General features: G+C 33.9%; 1 protein-coding gene across 1 annotated transcript in view; it reads left to right on the top strand.

Moving 5' to 3' along the window:
- The first annotated feature begins 12,066 nt into the window (after positions 1–12,066).
- Positions 12,067–20,907, top strand: part of LOC129802356 (uncharacterized) — a 146,772-nt gene continuing 137,931 nt past the window's right edge. Inside the window, exon 1 of the mRNA XM_055848098.1 lies at positions 12,067–12,605. The gene's annotated coding sequence lies outside the window, so the exon portion shown is untranslated. The remainder of the gene's footprint in view (positions 12,606–20,907) is intronic.

Here is a 20,907-nt window from a genome sequence, read left to right as displayed (position 1 = left end):
CAAAATTGCTATTTGAAAATAAGTTACAATTAAATTATTTTAAAATTAATGATGCTGCACCTAGAAGCAGATCATCTTAATCTTAATTGGATATCTTAATAATATCCAATACTTTAATTGAGCAATAGATATAAAAAAAAACAAATCATTAATTACATTCGCCTTAATTGCTTAAAGCATTGCAATACATGACATTAAAATCAAAAGAGTAATCATCAATAAAGTTGATTAATTATAACTTTAATTCAATTGAAGCATATTCTCTGAACTGTGTTTAATTTCAGAGAAATTTCAATCAATTCCTTGAAAGAAAAAGTTGTCATAAGAATTTTGTTAAGTGAGAGCACTCGGTCCGCGTTGAAAGTGTTCCGAGTTTAAATCTACTTTAGATTCTAAATTGTATTAAATGAAATACACTAAAAGATCATCCAGTTCTTCCATTGAATCTACACTAAAAGAAAAAAATATTTCGTAAAATTGTTCTTAAATGTTTGTGAATTTCTAGAGGTGACTTACGAAATACTTGTAAATTGTATAACCCACAAACAAGTTCGTAAAAGTTTGTACTTTTTTTCACAAACATCGTTTGTAACAGGATCACTTGACAAGCTTTTGTTCTTTTATAAAAAATTGTTTGTAGATTTTTGTTTGTTTCGCAAAAAATTACAAACAAATGACAAAATTTTACGAACATTTTTGTGTCTTTACGAATATTTACGAACAAATGTTTGTAAAAGAACAAAAAATTCTCGTCAAGTGCTTATATTACGAACAATATTTAAAAAACAGTACAAACATTTACGAACTTTTCAGTGGATTGTACGATTTAGGAGAATTTCGTAAATCTTCAGTAGGATTCACAAACACTTACAAACAATTTTACAAAATTTATTTTACTGTATACTGAATTTATTATTTATCACTCAATACTACAGTGTATCATAAATAATTCAGGCCTTTATAATGTGAAATTATGTATCAAGGAACTCAGGGACCAGCGTTAAAATCTAAAATTACTATTTTAATAAAATTAAAATATTTTTTAATTTACTTCTTGGGAAGTGAAACAAGTTAAACTTTACCGAAATGTAAAAAAAGTCTATTTTGATAATTATACTTAGGCTAAATTATCATCATCATCATCATTTTCAACCGCTTATCCTTATTTGGGTCACGGGTCCATGGCATTAAGGTTAACAGATCACGTCTATCAATCCACCACCACTACTTCAGTTAGATGTTCGCGGTAAATCCGAAGACCCTATCAGAGTGCCCAGGCTAGATCCTGAATTTGATTCATAAACCTTGTCCTAGATCTGCCCCGAGGGCGACTCCTCCTCACAATTACGTTAAATTGTATGATAAAAAGGGGTGGCAAAGCGTCCCAGGCTTTGCGAAATGCTCGAACTCGTGACTTAGATGCTATATCTCAAAAGTACTTTCGCATCATTTACCGTTTACTGGTTCACAACCGATTTGCACCGATTCATAAATCTCTCAAAAGATTCTCCAAAACAGTTTTAAAAGTATTAGAATTGATTTTCAGATAAAAAATAGTTACCGGTTTTGAACCGGTTCATTACCGGTTCAAAACCGATTGGAACCCGTTCAGAGTTATAGGAAATTCCAAGACCTTTCCAACGACCACAAACATGACCTCATTCACTTTATAAATCCGCTCTCTAGAGCCATTTTAACTTTTGACCATGAAAAACCGTTATTAGGAATGATTCAATGGTATTTTCGACTAAGGACGAAATGTCCGCCTGGGTCATCTCTAAAGCATATCCAAAAATGAAAAAATCGCATGACGCGTTTTCGAGCAATACCAAAAAAAAAAGGGTTTTGGAGGGGAAGGGTAGGGGTGGGGGAAAACGAGGGGCATGTTAATGATCCTTGGGTCGTTTTTTGGGGGGGTGGTCCCCCGAAGGTCCCGAGTCGCTATCTCTTACCGTTTGGCCTCTAGAGTTGGCGACAGCCGGACGGACAGACGGACAAACAGCGTGACGATGTTTTTCTCAGAAATCGTCTGAAACGTGAAGATTTTTTAACAAAAGTGGTCTCCGGGGGGTGGAGGGTGGAAATTTTTGGGGTGAAAAAATCGAGGGATTATATACTGCTCTCTCCGTGGAGTTCGAGCAGTAAAATTTAAGTCTGAACATGCTTTTAAGCGGTATTTAGATCTAAGACCTTAAATAGACTCAGGCTGATCATTGAGATTTAGTAAGGTCTTAACCCAAGTTGTCAGGCACTGAGGGCTTAAGATTTATTGATTAGAGGTCCATTGTATAAATTTCCTATATTTAAACCTGTACTAGCAAGGCTAAATATTATCTAATATCCACCTAAGTCTCTTTGGGCCATAAAGTCTAGTCACAAGACTTTAGTTTATTGGCTCTATAGGTAACATTTCTAAATTGGTGTTCATATATGGTTTAGATTTAGAACAAGCGCAATTACTCCTCTAAACTCTTGAAATTCATTAGTGCCATTAAGTATTGTCTAATAGGTCTAATTGTTAGACATTAGACACTAGAGACTTTCGGGATCGATATTAGGTCTGAAATACAATAATCGTGGCGCATATTGATTCATGTTCATCAAATTATCAAGCGTGAGAAAAACAACTGAAATTTCCAAAATAGCCCCGCTTGTCATTAATCCATTACAAATGGGTAAGTCTTCGTCATTTGCAGATGAAGAGTATTTTGATGACTTTCCTCATTCAACATCTATTCTTCCCATAGTGAATTTGTCACACATTAGCAAATGTTTAAATCTCAATCTCACTTTTACGATCACAAATTGGCGAGAAGCTATTAAAGTTCTTGTCTTCCTTAGCACAAGATTTCTGTCCAGATCACCGAAATAATATTGCTTTGTGGCTTAGGATGAAAAGAGTTGGGTGAATTTCCATTTTGGACATTTGGCGCTTCTCGTAATTGGATTTTGCGTGCTGGGATAGCAAAATTAAGTAGATGGCAAATGGGTGATTTTTAGATTTTCGACAACAACTCTATTACATGTCATTAATCACCATCATCTTGGTTACACGCAGAGATCTTTTGCTGAAAAGGCTATTTTGCGTGAATGAACCCAAAAAAAAATTCTATTCACCAAAATTTCCTGATGACCCGGAAGGGACATGAGGGGTGGTGGAAGGATCATATGGCAAAACACTTCAGCCAATCAGAAGCTCATTAGGAGTATACATGGTGAAAAAAAAATTAATAGAAATATTATTTTCGTATACCGCCTATTAAGTCATCTCGATGGAATACCTCTTGAGTCAGTTATGAGATCAAAGCTCTTTCATTAGAGGCCTTTTATTGTATAGAATTGACTTCAATTAGTTGATCTGATGAAATGATTGCGCTGGAAGCATGATGGGGCTTTGCTCCTTCTCTAACAACATACACGAGCTCCCAAAGACTTTGATGGCGAATAGATGGATGATGTGAAATGGAGAATGGCTTTTTTCCTGAGCCATCTCACCCAACAACACCGTTGATGATGAGTAATATTTTAAGTTACTCTCTTAGAACAAAATGCAATGATACGTTTTATCATAATTATTCTTTCGTGCCTTTCTTCGCTTCAGAAGTGGATGGATTTTTTTTCTGCTTCAACAGCAATAGATCTTACCTGATCATCTTCATGTTGAAGCATGAAAACATGGAATTTTTACCACGACAAATTGACGAATGATGCCAATTAATTTTTCAAACCATATCCCTATTTTGCGGCTGAAATATTATGTGACAAAATGTTGTTTAGACAACTTTGAAAGGCTAGTAATATACAAAAAAAAATCCAATTTATTTGTTACCGCATTTTCCAATTTAATCCATGTGTAATCATTCTTAATTTCGGGAATATATTATGTTTCACATCCGTCCTACTTTGTAGAGCTATTATTAGAATAAAGGAATTAGTGGACCTATTTTGTATAGGGGTAGGATTTTTGGCTGCAGCAAATTGGACAGTATTTTTGCGAAAATGGTGTCAGAATGAAAATTGGTAAATAATGATATATTGTTGGTTAAGGGAAAATTAGACAAAATTTTCCAAAAAAAATCATGTTTCATAAAAAATTAAAAAAGCTAAGGGGTTATATTCAGGAGATCGCCAAAAATTAGCGTTTCTTTTTTGTGAATTTTTTGTGACTGCTAACCCCTGAAAATTTTATATTAATCGAATTATTAGCAAAGTTGCAAAAAAACCAGTAAAGAAACCACCAATTTTACGCGTTCTTCTGGATATAACCCCTTAAGCGAGTTAAGCCATATGGCTGAGCCTAAGGTCTGAAATCCGTATAAGGTGCAAGGTGATTTGCGAGTATTGAAGATTAGACAAATGCTCTACCACTAAGCTATAGCGGCCATAACCTCTGCTTGAGGAATTTTTCCTATCTCCATTCCGAAAAAACTGGATAGTTTGAGTGTCACTTGCTCTGATTGACGTTTTTCGGTACATAAATACAAGCATTTGAACAAGAAGTTTTAAAATTCTCACAATAAATCAAATCCATGAATACATGGATTGTCGACTCAATTGTTCGCACGATACCGTTCCTAAATTTCATAAGTGTTCGATTGAAGTGCACAAAGCAATTGGTTAAGATCGTGTGGCAAGTCAGACAGAGCTTGTGGCCTCTATAGCTCAGTTGCTAGAGCATCCGTCTAGATAACGAAGATTCTAGATTATGGGTGGAGGCAAGAATTTTTCCTATCTCCACTCCGAAAAAGCTGGATGATTTGAGTGTCACTTGCTCTGATTGACGATTCTCAGGATAATTAATAGTGAAAAAGAAATGTAATGACATATTTCGACAAGAAAAAAACTTATAAGAACAAATTAAAACAATTGTGTTATAAAAGAGAAATGGAATTGATAAATCGAATAGAAGATAGCGAAGAATAAAGTACATTTAGAACACTTTTTCTATTTTTTGACTTTAGGTAGTAGGGTAGAATAAACTAATCCAGAACTTGTTCTAAATGGGAATACAGAATTTTTCTTTATTAAACACAGCGTTAAAATTTTATTTACATAATATCTACTGGAAAACTGTACCTAATTTCGGCCAGCTTCCTATTTCGGATACTTCTTCTGTTCCTCAAATTAACACGAATTTTCAGTTTTTGCATATTCTAGCTAAAGATTATACAATGCAAAAATATATCACTTTCTTCGATGAACGAGATGGTACGAAAAAGACTTGTAAGAATCCCGGAAGGGCAGGGCACTATGAGAATAAAGGTGGCCGAAATATTACACAAAGGTATGTCTATATTTTTATTCATTTTGAAATGTATTAAGAACGATTTTAGAGATAACAAAAACGATATACTATCAACAAGGTTCTACCCAATGTCGCAATCTTATTAATTGATTTTTGTAATCCAAATAAATCAAAAATCCATTTAGGGGAAAGTGCCCATGTTTTGCACAGTCCCAAGCTTTATAATGACTAAATTTTTCCTATGTTTCTGAATAAATGCGACTCTAAAAAAAGATTTTTTAACACTATTTCTACAATATTTTTTACAATAATTTTTAAGTTTAATAAAATTGTTTAATAAAATTGTTTAAAAAAACTAAGTCTGGGTGAATTTACAGAGTAATTTAGATTAGGCCAATCATTCAGTGGTCTATGTGGGTCCATTTCAGGATTTTCCGATGAATTTCGTTTTCGGAAATTGTGTTATTAAGGATGACTTGTTTGTAAAATAGCATGCAGTAAAAAAAGGTACACTCAATCTTATCTACTCGGTTCGCTTGTCTCCAGTTTGCGTTTTCTGCTTTTCTTAAGCCTGAAGGTACTTTCCTAAGGAGAAATGAGTTACCTTTTAAGGTACAGTACCCTCAAGTCGACCGGTTCCTCAATTCGACTGGTAGGGTTATTTATTCAATTTATTTATATTTGCACTAATATTTGGCGTATGATCTAACATTAATAGGTCAATTATTCCATAAATAATATGAATCAGTGACAATTTCGTGTAAATTTGCCATCCAACTTTCAAAAATTGACCCACCGGTCGAGTCGAGAAATCGGTCGACTCGAGGGCACTTTACCTTAATTAGGGCACTTTTAAAATAGAGCTTTTTGCTCTTCTTTTTCTGCTTGACATCAAAAGGAGAGAGCTATAATCAACTTTTTCTTGAACTTGTAACACGGCTGGAGATCAAATGATAAGTGATATCAATTTCCAGTCTTCGACAACCCCCCCTCCCAAAAATCAACATTATATATAAGACCATATTTTTTCTTTTTCCCCTCGCCCCCTCCTAGCCCTAAAAGACCATGCTTTTTTTGGTTTATTTTGAAAATGGCTCATAGATTTTTTTCATTCCCGAATATGTTTTGCAGCTAGTCAAGGTAAATATTTCGTCTTTGGACGTTTATTTTCAAAAACGGTTTCGATATAAAATTTTTGAAGATCAAAATTTAGCCATTTTGGAGGGTTTTTTTACAACAGATTTGCTTCAATTTTGATTTTTTTGTAATAATCTTGAAATTTCCAAACCTGGTTGCATCGCACTTAATCAGTGATAGTACTGTATCCGTAAAAGATAATATTTTTTTTAAATTTATGAATCAATTCAATCGGTAGTACAACAGTATGCACGCCGCAAAGCCGGGACTCCTCGATCTCTTTTAGAGGAAAAAAAAATCTTAATGTTTTTGAGTGGTTGTTGGAACTTAGAGCTAGACTGGACCAAGTATCTACTTTCAATCTTCTGTGACTCCTGATAAAAGTTCACATTTTCTATACACATTATACACATTGTACACTACACCCTTCAAAATCATATTTTATGCGTGACTTCTCGAAAATGATATCGAGCATTCTACGATTTTCCTTCGCCACTGTTTTACAATTTTCTTTTCTTTTACTACACTATATTCTCTTAATTTTGCTTGAAGATCACATGTAATAAATTTAATTTTAGCATTGGCGATCTGTTCAAAATGAATCACAAGACTTTAGGTCACCTTTCCGCCCATTGTCAAGCATACGTCTAGTTCCAATTGATTCATCATTGCCTTTAAGAGAAATTTAAATTACAATTATGAAAATGCCTTTAGGACAGAGCTAATAATTTCATATAGACTTTTTTCCCCCTTGGTCTCTCACATGTCTAACATTGTCTGACAAAAGGTACTCTCTTGCGGGTCCAGTTCGCGAATGCGAAAGAGGAAACAAGAAGAAAATAATTCCAAGCACAACACCGAGTGACCAGTTTTCCTTCCATAATCCATTTATGGGAAACTTTAATAAAAACCACTAAAGATACTTTTAGCTTCAGAGATCTACGTCGCACAAATCGATGGACTCTACAAGAAATTCAGTTCGTTGAGATATTCAAATTTTTGTACAGCTCTGACAAAATATAGGACAGTTCGATGGTCTGCAAAAATTAAAGAAATTTTCATTGTCTCACGCATTCAACTGAATGGCTCTTGAGATATTAGGTGAAATGAGATAGAGACTTCTGAAACAATGTCAAATTATCTTTTTACTTATTTATTGTAGGTCTCTAGTGTTTTACTTTCTTCATCGTTTCACGTCGCCTAACTTCTTGTTTTGATGTCAAAGACAATGTCGTGTTGAGCATTTCATTTCGATTATTTTTACATTGTATACTGGATTATATTTATTTGGCATGTGAAACTAGACAGGTCATGCGATACAGGACAGATTTTGATTATAAAAGATTTACACTCCTTTTGTGAGATTTTGAAATATATTAATAAATTTATATAATTTTAACATTTTTTGTACTAAGTTAATTGAGTGCGTACTAAAAATAAAATCTGATCCTTACCAAAACCGTACAAAAAACCCATGATTTCTTTTAGTACATCAGAGAATTTACTAGCCATAATACTTTAACCTCTGCCCACAAAACTCAAACACTTTTTATCACTTAATCGAAAATTCTGGTCCTTATTTTTATAATCTTTAATATTGATGACACTGAATACTTTAACTAAATTCTTAAGATTTTAATTTGTCTTCCTATTTATAATAAATAAAGCAGAATTTCCACTTTTCCCTATAAAACTGTTCTGGTATAATTCTGGCTGTCTTGAAGAGAATGTCTGGTCACTTCTGCCGAGACAACCTAATTTTCTCACAGTCATATCAATAATTGCGTCATGACCTAGACTTGGACATTTCTTTTCTATTCACACAAAAATTTCCCAAAATATCACCTGCTAGACTTTCAACACTGGAGAGTGAGATGTAAAAAAGAGTGTCACAGAATCTTTACTTTTTTACCATTGAAGTCTTCAAGTGCGTGATAAATTGAAAACAAATACTTACTTAAGCACCAAATTAGCATTTTTGCACCTCTCTTTGTTTTTAGCTGCAGTAGAAGGAAGTGGAGCTGTTTGCAAGAACGGGTTTTTCCTCCTTGGAGATGCATCTCCTAAGGCGCATCATCCCAGGAAATTGCACACATTTAATTAATTTCCGTTTAGCATCAGCCATTTCCTTCCATACTGGTTCACCAAGGAGGACAATGCACTACTAAAAACAGAAGAATCGCAGGATCTTTTTAAACCAAAAATTTGAAGAAGAATTAAGCCTAAACAAGATTACACTGTAAAAAAACATATTGACGATGTACATTGTAGATTTACAAAAGGTGTGATCTTTACTTTGCCTGGAACGTAACGAATCAAATAGGTTGTAACATAGATCATATAGGGGAGACTCGGGCAAAATTAGCCTCGTATAGTATTAGATATAGTGGTATCTTATAGTTTGCCTTCGAAGGAATATTGAGGAAACCAATCTTTTTTCTAAATATATACTTCCCTTACTATTAATTGAGCTATTACTATTCATATCAGCCTCATACACACATTTTTTGTAAAAATTATACGCAATCAAAAATTTCATTTGGTGGCTAATTCTACCCCGGTCTCCCCTACAGAAAAAAAATTTAAATAGAATTGTTCATAAATGTTTGTGAATTTGTATTGGGGACTTGAATACTCGTAAACTGTATAACCGACAAAAATGTCAGTAAGTATTTGTACCTTTCCACAAACTTTATTCATAACATGATCACTTGACGAGCATTTTTTGTACTCTTACAAACACTTTTTCGTACATTTTTGTTTGTCTGACAACACTTTACAAACACAAGACAAAATTTTATTGACACTTTTTTGTATGTTTACAAACATGTACGAACAAATGTTTGTAAAAGAACAAAAATCGTTCGTTGAGTGCTCACATCACGAACAGTGATTGTGAAAAAGTATAAACATTTACAAACTTTTTTGTAGGTTATGCGATTTACGAGCGGTTTGTAAGTTCCCAGTAGGAATTCATAAACATTTACGAACGATTTTACGAAATATTTTTTTTTCTGTTTATGTTTAATAAAATTATTTTACAATATCCATCACGTTCACACTATTCACTACTACCTTTTTAGTCTTGTACGGAGCCCGGAATTACCGAAATTTAGGCTACGCCTTGTACTTTTCATTGTAGGATTTTGTGGATAGCAGTTAAAAGTTTGAACTTCAAGTGAATCGCTGTGAAAGTGATTGAACAGATATGGAAATCGGTAAGCGTCGCGTAAAAAGGAGCAAAGAAAATTTTCAAATTTTTCCCAAAGCTTTCGGCTTGGATTCCAAGCCTCCCTCAGTGGCTGGGGCGGGAAGGAGTAATATTTATTCATCAAATCATTTTACAATAATTTAATTTACTTACTCAAATTGTAGTCTTTTCTTGCCTTGTCAAAGGGTCTTCTAGTTCACAGGGCATGGTATTTGGGGCACTGCCCTTAATTTTTTACTTATTTTTAGAATTTTTTAATAAGAATAAGTAGAAAATTAAGTGCAGTGCCCCAAATCCCATGCCCTGTGAACTAAAAGACCCTTTGACAAAGCAAGAAAAGACTAAAATTTGAGTAAGTAAATTAAATTATTGTAAAATGATTTGATGAATAAATAGTGCTCCTTCCCGCCCCAGCCACTGAAGAAGGCTTGGAATCCGAGCCGAAAGCTTTGGGAAGAATTTGAAAATTTTCTTTGCTTCTTCTTACCCGACGCTAACCGGTTTCCACACCTATTGAATTAATCGTCGGAAATTACCAAAAATGATTAAACAGACTTCTGTTCGTTTGGCACGTAATCCCAAGAAATTTTGCGTTTGTGCACAGAGAGCGACAATTAGAACAAGTAGTACCCAATCCACAAATTAAACCCAAATAGAGACAGGAAAATATTCCTGCCTCCAACTCTGGCTTGAATTGGGGGCCTCTCGCTGTCTAGACGAATGCTCTAACAACTGAGCTATGGAGGCACTGGCTCTGATTGTCTTTGCCACTGATCTCAACCAATTGCCATGTGCACTTCAACTCGTTTTCGACTTACTACGAGCCTTGAGAAACGATATCATGCGTACAATTGAACCAGCAGCCCAGTTATCCATTTTATTTATTTATTGTGAAAGTGATTGAACAGACTTCTATTCGCTTGGTACGTAATCCCTCTAGTGATTCATTCTATAGTATACTCCATCCATGTCACTATCAACTCCAGTTGAGACAATGCCCATAATGCTACTAAACACTGAGCCTGAAGACAATGTCTTTAAACAGACGGGTGTCTTAAGGTGCTGGGAGGAGCTGATGGAGAGTTACCAGGATTGGAGAAAATTAGTAAATACTTCAGTCTTGAGTGGACATTGACATCACTGAAAATTAAACAACGCCTCCAGCAATGATTTTACTATTTTAAACAACGAACCCAAATAATTTTCAAATATAACGTCCCAGGTTTATTTCTTCCTTTTGTCCATTTTATGAGAAAATCAGTAAAAATTATATCGCCTAATGAATGAACTAAATTGGGTGTGGCATCAAATGCCACTGCCATATTTTTTAAAAATGTACTCAATGGGTCAAGTGGCAGAGCACTCGCTCTATGATGGACGTGTCCCGGGTTCGAATCCCCTTTAGGTTACCAGGAATTTTTCGTGAACTCCACTGCACTTGATTCCACGGAACATGGGACTGACAATCCAATCCCTGTGTGTTAATAATAATAATGGAGATCCCGAACTCCCATTACGGGAATGCCTAAGTTCCTATATGGAATATTGTGCCATCCAGGGGGGTGACATTAGCTCTGAAAAATGCGACCGGTTTTAGTGTATTTTTTTCCTGTTTTCGTACATATTTCACGAGATGTTTCCAAAACTACGTAGGTCGCCAATTTGGGGTTTTCGGTTGCCTCTTCGTTATTAAATTGTCTTTTATTTTGTATTAGTATTTTTTGCTAATTCATTCTACAATGACAGAAAACAGCTAATAAACTCAAAAGTTTTTTCGGCACACTAGATACATATGGAAAACATGGGAAATTTCATGCCACTGGTGCCATCATTATTATTACTTTCTCTTAAGAGGGACCTTCTGTCAGAGCAACCATAGTCTCATTTAATGAAATTGACCATCATTCATGACGGAGGTGTGGTCTATTTTTTTAATTAATAGATATATATAAGAATTTATAGAATTAAGTTGTACTTTTTAGTGTCCATCGCCGTCTTAACGTTGATAACTGACCTCCGGAATAAAACCGTTTGATCTCTTTTCAGGTTTCATAAACCAATTTTAAAATAACCAGCTTACAGCAAAAATTAAAAATAAAGTTAAATAAAGTTAAGGGGAGCCCCTTACAGTGTGCTTTACACATCAAATTTTAATTACACGATTTCGTTTAGCATCACAATGAAAATTGATGTAAAAAATAATTAATTGATCGTACATATTTTTACTGTGTTTTGTAGCTATCTATTGCTAGTTTTGAGACTTTAAAACTTGAGTTGGGCATTAATGTTGTGGGCTTTGTTGGAGCACCTTTCTTCACTATACCGGCATATTTCTACACCTGGAAAGCGTGTTTTAGGCACCAATACTTACTTAAAGTGCTCAGGTGTGCAATAATCGACTCCCTGATACACTCTCAGAGAGTTTGTGGCGTTCTCATGAGTGGCTTTCCTTGTCGGCAAAATTCATCGAGATTCAGTCGAGTTGGGAACTTCAGAGTGTATACATGCGATATTCGTTCGTTTCGACTAAAGATTTTGTGTTGTGACGGTGGACAAATTCAAACATCAAGCTAAAAGTGCGCGTGAAAAAAGCCTTAAACTGGTGGAAAAATAATTTGATTTCACGGCAGTTCTTTTTTTGTGTGCTATAACTGATAAACACCTTTTGAGAAATAACGGTGCAAGAACTTGTTGATTTTGCAAGAAAATTTACTGAGTGTTGAATATATCTTGTCGTAAGACCGCGTTCGGATATTTTTTTTTTGCCATCACCATCAACCCTGAAGTTCAATTAAAAGAGAATCGAAAGCATAAACTTTTGTGTGCATGAGAGTCAATTTATGCCTAATTTTTGTCGATAATTCAATTTTAAATCTACTGTTAATTCCCATTCAAAGTGGCTTAATTGTTGTGCTTCTATTCTTCCTGTTTATGTCACTACCAACCCTATAAGCAAAATAATCGAGGATTAAGAATCTACTTGCAAATACTGTCATCTAGACCGGATAGCAGGTACGGTTTTATATTACTCAAGCTAAAAGTGGTTGAAAGTGTATCCCTGTATGTTGTTCAAGGTGTTTTACATTTTACTGTCCCTCGATTCACCATTTTTTTTTACCCACCTGAAGCAGGTGTTTCTCTTTTAAACGTGCTGTGAATAATAAAGGGTATAAAATGAGTCGTGTGCCTGCCTTTCACTCTCATTCCCTTTCGGTGGTGATAGAAAAAAAAAACCTTAAAAATTCTGCCAAAAAAAAAATAGAAAGAATTTATAATTGCAGGACAGAAGGACTAAAGTTTAATCAATAGTTTGTGTATGAAAAACCATGTGGAAATTGTCCGTGGCTTTGGCAAACAGACCTGAAAATCTAGTTCTTTTCCACTGCGGCATCTGCAAATTACCATAAATTTTGTGCTGTTCCCATTCTGTTTGAAATTAAATGGTGGAAATGAGCAAAAGACTTGGCGAGTAGGAAGTGCGTTATCAGCATTTCTTCTTTCTTCACGCAATATTTAAATTCGACACAAATTTCCATGTACGACCTGAGCTAATGAGGTTTCTGTCTCTTACTTCTCACTTTATCCATCAATCTGGATGGAAATGCTTGGGGAGATCGTAGAAATGAGTCAAGGACTGTATTAAGAAACAAAGATTAATGGGGTAAAACACTGAAAGAAAAGGCTTAGTTTGTTAAGATAAGAAATCCAACACTTGTCTCGCTATCTTAATACGACTTTTTGCCACTTTTAAAATTATCAAAAGATTTACAGCTTGTAATGGACTCTACACATTTGAAGCTTTTTTGCAAAAAATTGCGCTTTTGAAAGAAAATGTCTGTAGTTCTATAAAGGCGTCTGCACATTGGGAGCAATTTTCGTCAAAAATTGCGTTTTTGACAGAAATTTGACGTTTCCCCCTACAAAGCTGCAGGGAATTTCCTTCAGAAAAGCAATTTTTGACAGAAATTGCTCCCAATATGTAGAGGCCATAAGTGAAAACATAAAAATTTTGATAAAAATACAATTTTTGACAAAAATTGTTCCCAATGTGTACAGGTCTTAAATTTTACCTTTGCAGCATAATAGCCAAATTAATTTAATTTTTTTTAGTAGAAGTGGCGGAAGGGAGTGACTTCTACCTAGGCTTTTAGTTCTTAATATTTTCCCTCATATAGTATAACTATTCTGTTTTACCATTATGACGTTGAAATAGATCTTAAATAGCTCCAGCACACCTTTTAGATCAGGAAAATATCATAAAGTCAAAATTCATATACCTTTCTTTCTTAAAAGCTTTGCTTATGTCTATCCTACTCTTTCGCACTCTTCTTTTTTCTTCTAACATCACACCAAATTCAATTTAGTTCAGTCCAAATTTCCGAAAGAGTAGGATAGACTTATGCAAATATTTTGGAAAAGAAAGGGCACGAAATTAGATTTTATGAAATTTTGCCAACCTAAAAGGTTAGCCGAAGGCATTATTTAAGTATAAGCAATGTACTAATATATAAATATATTTAAGCACATTTTCTTCTCTTGATTTTTGCTTTAGAATTGTGAAAGTGAAGTTGTTTCTTACTAATGCCTCAGTGGTTTTCAAAGGGCTAAAAAAGTCACTGTACAAACAGTTAAAAACTAAATTTTGTTAGCAAAAAATCAAATTTGATCAGCACTCCATTTAGATAGAACCTTACGCCTCCGGCACACCTTTTAGATCGGTAAAATTTTATAAAATCAAAATTCGCGTTTCTGTCTTTCTCAAAATGTTCGCCTAAGCATATTCCACGCTTTCGGACTCAAAATTGGAATGAACTAAATTAATTTTAATTTTAATATGATATTCAAAAGTAAATTTTATGAAGTCAAAATTTGAATTTCTTTTTTTCTTACATGCTTTTGTTTGTCTATCTCATTTTTTCATACTCTTCTTCTCCTTATAAACATCACAACAAATTCTATTTTGCTTTAGCTCAATCGAATTTGAAGCGCTAATGAATGAAATAAACATATGTAAAACGTGTAAGGAAAAAGATATGTGAATTTTTATTTTATGAAATTTTCCTGATCTAAAAGGTGTGCCGGAGCCATAGTAGCGCTGGTACTTCTTTTCAATTTAGTGAAATTTAATCGATTGAAATTTCACCTCTTACTCTTTTAAACTGAAATCAGATATAATTGTCTCTTTCTGTCAGATAAAAATTGCAATTTCAATTTCAAATTTAATTTAAATTTGACAGAAATTAGTTATATCATGTTTCAGCTTAACTAATTAAGAAATAAAATTTCAATCGATTGAACATTAAATTGAAAAGGTGTGCCAGGGCCATTAATAAGAAAAGTTTCATACAAGTTTTTTTTTTATTTTACCTGCAACAATCTTAGTAATGCAAATAATATAAATTAAACTTTTTCTTGTCAAGATATATTATTTCTTCTGGCCAAAATTTATTAATTTACTGATCGAATTTTAGTTTTTACTAGTCGAACTTACGTTTTTTGTGCTCATTTGTTTTCGTTGTCACAAACAGAAATTCTAATAATTTCTAATAAACCGAAACCGCACCAAATTCGTAAAAATAAAAAATATAAATATCGTAGTAAATAAATATCTCAGAAATTTCTATTAGGAATAAAAAAAATACTCAGTAAATTAGTTATTCGATGACCATAAAAATCATTTTGGTCAATAAAATACCTAATTTTAATCAGGAAATAAAGGACAATTGTTTAGGAATTACTTATCCATGTTCAAGTACTTTTGAACTCTGTAAGCTTCCCCTTTCTAAGAATGTCTCATTCTCTACATAATGAAAACTAAAAATTTCCATTATAATTATCACTGGAAAATCGGTATGAGCAAGATGGTAAATATAAATCATAATTATGTAAAAATATAAAAAATAACTAACAAGAAATAGACTTTTATGAACATTTTAATGTAATTTCAATTTACACTGGATTACTTTATGACACTGTAGTACTGAGCAATAAATAATAAATTTAGTTACACAGAACAAAAATGTTTCATAAAATTGTTTGTAAATATTTGAGAAATTTTACTAGGTTACTTATAAAATAATCATAAATCGTATAACCCACTAAAAATTTCATAAAAATATATATTTATTTCACAAACAAAGTTTGTTACATGGTCATTTAACAAGTATTTTTGGTTCTCTTACGAACATTTGTTCGTAAATGTTCATAAAATTTTGTCATTTGTTCGTAAAGCCTTATGAGACAAACAAAAATGCACGAACAAATGTTTGTAAAAGAACAAACAACGCTGGAGTCAAATTATCATATAGGGTAAGTGTGCCAAATTTCGGCATAGTTGCATGCAAGCGTCAAAGTCTTAAGTTTGAAATGTAATATTTTAAATGCAAATTGATTTTTTTTATTCTTTCTTCTGAAAGAGTATTGCTTGGAACTTTGTAAAGAGTTTACCGTCTTTATTTACTCTAAAATCATTCTTAATACATTTTAAAATAAATAAAAATTTAGACATAGCTTTGGTGTCCATTTTCGGCCACCACTATTCTCATAGTGTCTTGCCATTCGGGAATTCTTCCAATATCTTTTTCATGTCATCTAGCTTGTCGAAGCTACATTTTTTGTTATTGCTTTGCATTGTATAATCTCTAGAGTACGTAAAATCTAAAAGTTCATGGAAATTCGAGGAACAAAAAAGGTGGCCGAAATTGCAAGCTGGCCGGAATTTGGCACACTTACCCTAACAATGTTTGTGAAGAATTACAGATTTCTACAAACTTCTGTAGATTATACGATTTACAAGCATTTCGTAAGTCGCCAGTCTTTTATTATAGGGGGAACTGGGGCAGTAGTAATCTGGGGTAGTTGTAAACACTGTGATTTTTTTCATTAATTTTAAGATTCCAGAGGATAAAACCCATAAGCATTCATAGATACCATGGGGATCTATGTCCACAGAAGAATTGGTCAATAAAATCCTAATACTTTAAAAATAAAAATCATTTTTCCCGAAAATGTTGATATTTCAATTATTTTGGTCATTTGGATTTCCACCTGGAAATTAAAAACTGTGTAAAATAATCGAAATGTAGCAATACCAGTTCTTTCCTACATCTTTTAGGATTATATTTATGGATTTACTAGACAAATTGAGATTCTCATTATTACAAAAGAATTAATAATTGGTCAGAAAACAGCATTTGGGGTAGATGTAACCAGGCAATTTCAATTTCACAAAATGAGTAGGTAAAATAGCGGGAAATTGACCTTCATGCGAAATATCTATAATTCATAGATTACGAAAAAAATTGGTGGCGCTGTGTTAAATAAAAAGTCACATGATGTTAAAATATGGGGAAAATCCATTGAAAAATTTCTTTGATATGCATGCTTTTAGTTTTTTTGCTATTTTAATTATTCTTTGTAAAAAGTGTCATGATTTTTTGAAAAATATACAGTCTTTATATATCTCTTAAGTAATTAAAATAATCGAGAGTGGTGCAAAATTAATTTCAAGGGTGGGAAAAAAGGTGTTTACATCCTCCCCAGAAAGTGGTTACTTCTACCCCAGGTATTTTGTGAAAAGAGAAAAATGCACAGGGACACAAATTTTATTTTTATGGAAAACTCAATTGTTTTCCAGCATCCGCATTACCTTCGATGTATTGCCTATACCCAAGGGTAAAACATTAGCTAAGAATGATTTTCCAAAAAATTACGGTGTCTTTGGAAAATCACCTCAAATTCGCATCTATCGAAAATGGTTACATGTGCCCCAGTCTCCCCTAGACAGTAGAAACATATCTACCATAGACAGTAGTTTTTAGTTTGTAAAAATCTAGATACAAATAGTGCTAAGCTTTTAGTCAATAAAAGCAGACATATTTCAATTATCGAAATATTTTGCTAATTTGAGCTAATTAATTGAATATTCTACAATGGCTTTGAAAACATCCGCATTTGAATCTCAATTTTCGTTCTGCTAAACACCCCTTGGTAACCCAAGTCGACGGTAAAAGTGTGGCATATATTTCCTGTGAGATCTCTTGGCATAGTTGATGAGGGTGAAGGGGTCAGACTTTGTGCAAATGATTTCCATAAGGATGCTCCCATTTGTTTGAGATGCCAAAAAGGCACAAAGTGATTTATTGTTTTGACAGTAAATTTGTTTGGACGTCCCAACAAAGAGGGTAGATGGCCAACCTCCAAGAGCTCTGCAGTATTTTTAATTGTTTCACATTGGATCTCTTTAGCACATAAGAGCAAAAATCTCGCGTGATTTCAGGATGTGAGGGGGAATGTCTGGGGCAAAAGTAAACTTTGAATTTAAATTTGAGGTTGGGAATGATGATGATGGTTTCTGTAGCAGTTTTCCATGCAAAAGCCATCGAGTGGCTTTTTGCACTGCAAATAATAAATTATTAAAATCTCACTCTTCCTCTGCCCAAGAGATGCTACTCAACCTGATGATCAACGGCAAAACATTCTCAGACGCATACCAACATGATTGATGATGTATGCGCATTTGTGTTGCCGCTCTTGTTCTCACATCAACTTTGTGGATTTTTCACCTGAAAATAGCAAAAATCACAATGGATGTAATTAAATCGCGAATGGCCTTCAACATTTTTTTTTTTCAAATTCAATTTTATGTCTCACGCGCCGCAAAAAAAAGTGCGTGAAAATAAGTCAAAGTTGCAGAGTTGACGCAATTTCACTCTTTCGTCATATTTGCCAATTTCTCATGGTTTTGTTTCTATAACTCTTTATCACCTTCTTTCTCCTGATAATACTTATCATTCGATATCAAAAGATCTTGGAGCCATGGGCTATGACAATAGAAATTTATTATTAGATTCTTCACTTTTTGTTATCGTCAAATATTGATGACTGTAACCTAGCCGTTAAAAAAAGCCCACAGATAATTGAGATACTTTTCTTGCAATTTGAGTCTCACATCCAAGAAAACTCTTCCCATTACAGAGGAATTTTTAAAGAAAAATATAGTGAATACTTTAAGCGAAAACTTTAAGTTCTTCTGTCTGGTGCTAGTTATAAAAATAATTGAAGGTCTAAAACAAATCCTAATAATTATTATAATACAAGAAATTGTTAATTAGCCTTAAAGTCTGCTTGTATCGTTACTTAATAGGTCGCAATTATTGTTATGTATTAAATGGTGGACTTGTAAAGACTCTCCTAGAACTTCAACGAAAATTCAAAACCAATATTAACGTTTAAAGTCTTTGAGAAGTCAATTATAAGCTCATTTAAAAGTTCTAATTTCATAACTGATTTTCATTCTAGTTTTTAATAGATAGCAATTATCCTTATGTACCTAATTGTACACTCAGAGGGCCTCAGGAACTTCTACCAATGTGTAAACCAAAATTCATGTTATAAGAGTTTTAAAGATGACTTAGAGTAAATGTGCCAAATTCCGGCCAGCTTGCAATTTCGGCCACCTTTTTTGTTCCTCAAATTTCCATGAACTTTTAGATTTTACATACTCTAGAGATTATACAATGCAAAAGAATAACAAAAACTGTAGCTTCGACAAACGAGATGATCTGAAAAAGGCATTGGAAGAATTCCTGAAGGGCAAGGAACTATGAGAATGAAGGTGGCCGAAATAGGGCACCAAAGCTATGTCTATATTTTTAATCATTTTCAAATGTATTAAGAATGATTTTAGAGTAAATAAAGATGGTAAACTCTTTACAAGGTTCCAAGCAACACTCTTTCAGAAGAAAGAATTAAAAAAATCAATTTGTATTTAAAATATTACATTTCAAACTTGAGACTTTGATGTGTGCATGCAACTATGCCGAAATTTGGCACACTTACCCTATATGACTCTTTAATTAATAAGCAGAGGATTACTAATTATGGCCAGCGAATGAACTGTGAATGACAGATCGGTAGATTTACTTCTACACCTTTCGATCAGCCTCCATGATCGCGGTAATCGCGGCTATCGGTCTCCGCAATCGCGCCGATCGCTTATATCGCGGCGATGAGTTTCCAAGATAGATGAAGCAGGAGATAGTAGATGAGGTTTTGAAACGACTGGTGTGTTGAAGTCGTAGCGGGTTATCGCTTTGAATCGAGGAGAATGGCGAGGGATGGTACAACCGGCTTATCGCGATAAGTACGCAATCAGATTGCAGGATCGCACTAAACGTATTGTTCACGGCGATCAGTCTCCACGATCGCGCCGATCTTTCTTATCGCGACGATCAGTCTCCATGATCGAGCTGATCAATCTCCAATATCGATCAGGCAAGAGATAGCAAAAGATAGTCGATGATGTCCTTGAACGATTGGATGAGTAGCGCTGCTGAAGTGTTATCGCTTTGAATAGCGGGGAACGGTGAGGGATAGTCCCAGATGCCTTGTCCCTCAATGGCATGTAGCGTTACCTAAGGAAGTAAGCCTCCAAAATTGCGATGATTGCGCAATCAAATTCCAAAATCGCACTGAATGCACTGATCGCGCCGATCAATCTCCATAACCGCGCCAATCGGAACCCAAAAGGAACCATGAGTGGTAGACCTGCTTAAACCCTCTGCATATAAATACGCTAATTTTTGTTTCGCTCCGTATTAAAATCTCAGATCTATTGAATATGCATTTTGCTCTTGCGGTAATGTTCTGCAGAATAGTCTGAGCAGCATTCAACAAAAAATTAAACCTTTCTGGATTGTTTTCTTACTTTTAATTATTTTAGTTTACAATTTGCATTTAAAAAAAGATCTAATGTGCATTTAACAAATCATTTATTAGCCCAACAAATAATCTGCATAATCCTGAGAAGAATAATTTTCTTCAACCGAGAAAACTATATTTATAATTGTCTGTCCTCTTGTACGAATCCAAGACTAACGAGGTAAAATTGTTGTAATTTACCTTTTCACTTATTGCTACCATGACGATTTGGCTGAAACACTTTTTGTGCCTCAGCTGAGAGGCAAAAACCAATAAATAAAATTTATGCTTCACAGAAAAGTGAAATATCACGTGAAATTTGAAAGTATTTAATTCCCTTTTTCTGACGAGAAGATGAAGAAAAAAGAAAAAGTGCCACAGCACACGAAAAGTGAAATAGTTGAAATTTAATTAAAGTCAATAAAAAGGTCTATCACTGTTAAATCTTCCATTTAATCGAAAACTTTCCTTGTCGGCGGCGGCAGTGAGAAAAAAAGTGAAGAAGCTTATTGAGCTTATTTGCGTAAGATGATTAAATTGCTTTCCGTGGTGATTTATTTAACTTCCACGGTGGCACCATAACAAAACATTGGCGGAAATTTACATAATTGAT

This window comes from Phlebotomus papatasi, chromosome 2 (genome assembly GCF_024763615.1).
Source record: "Phlebotomus papatasi isolate M1 chromosome 2, Ppap_2.1, whole genome shotgun sequence".
NCBI classification, from domain to species: domain Eukaryota; kingdom Metazoa; phylum Arthropoda; class Insecta; order Diptera; family Psychodidae; genus Phlebotomus; species Phlebotomus papatasi.
This window is presented reverse-complemented; position numbering and strand designations above follow the sequence as displayed.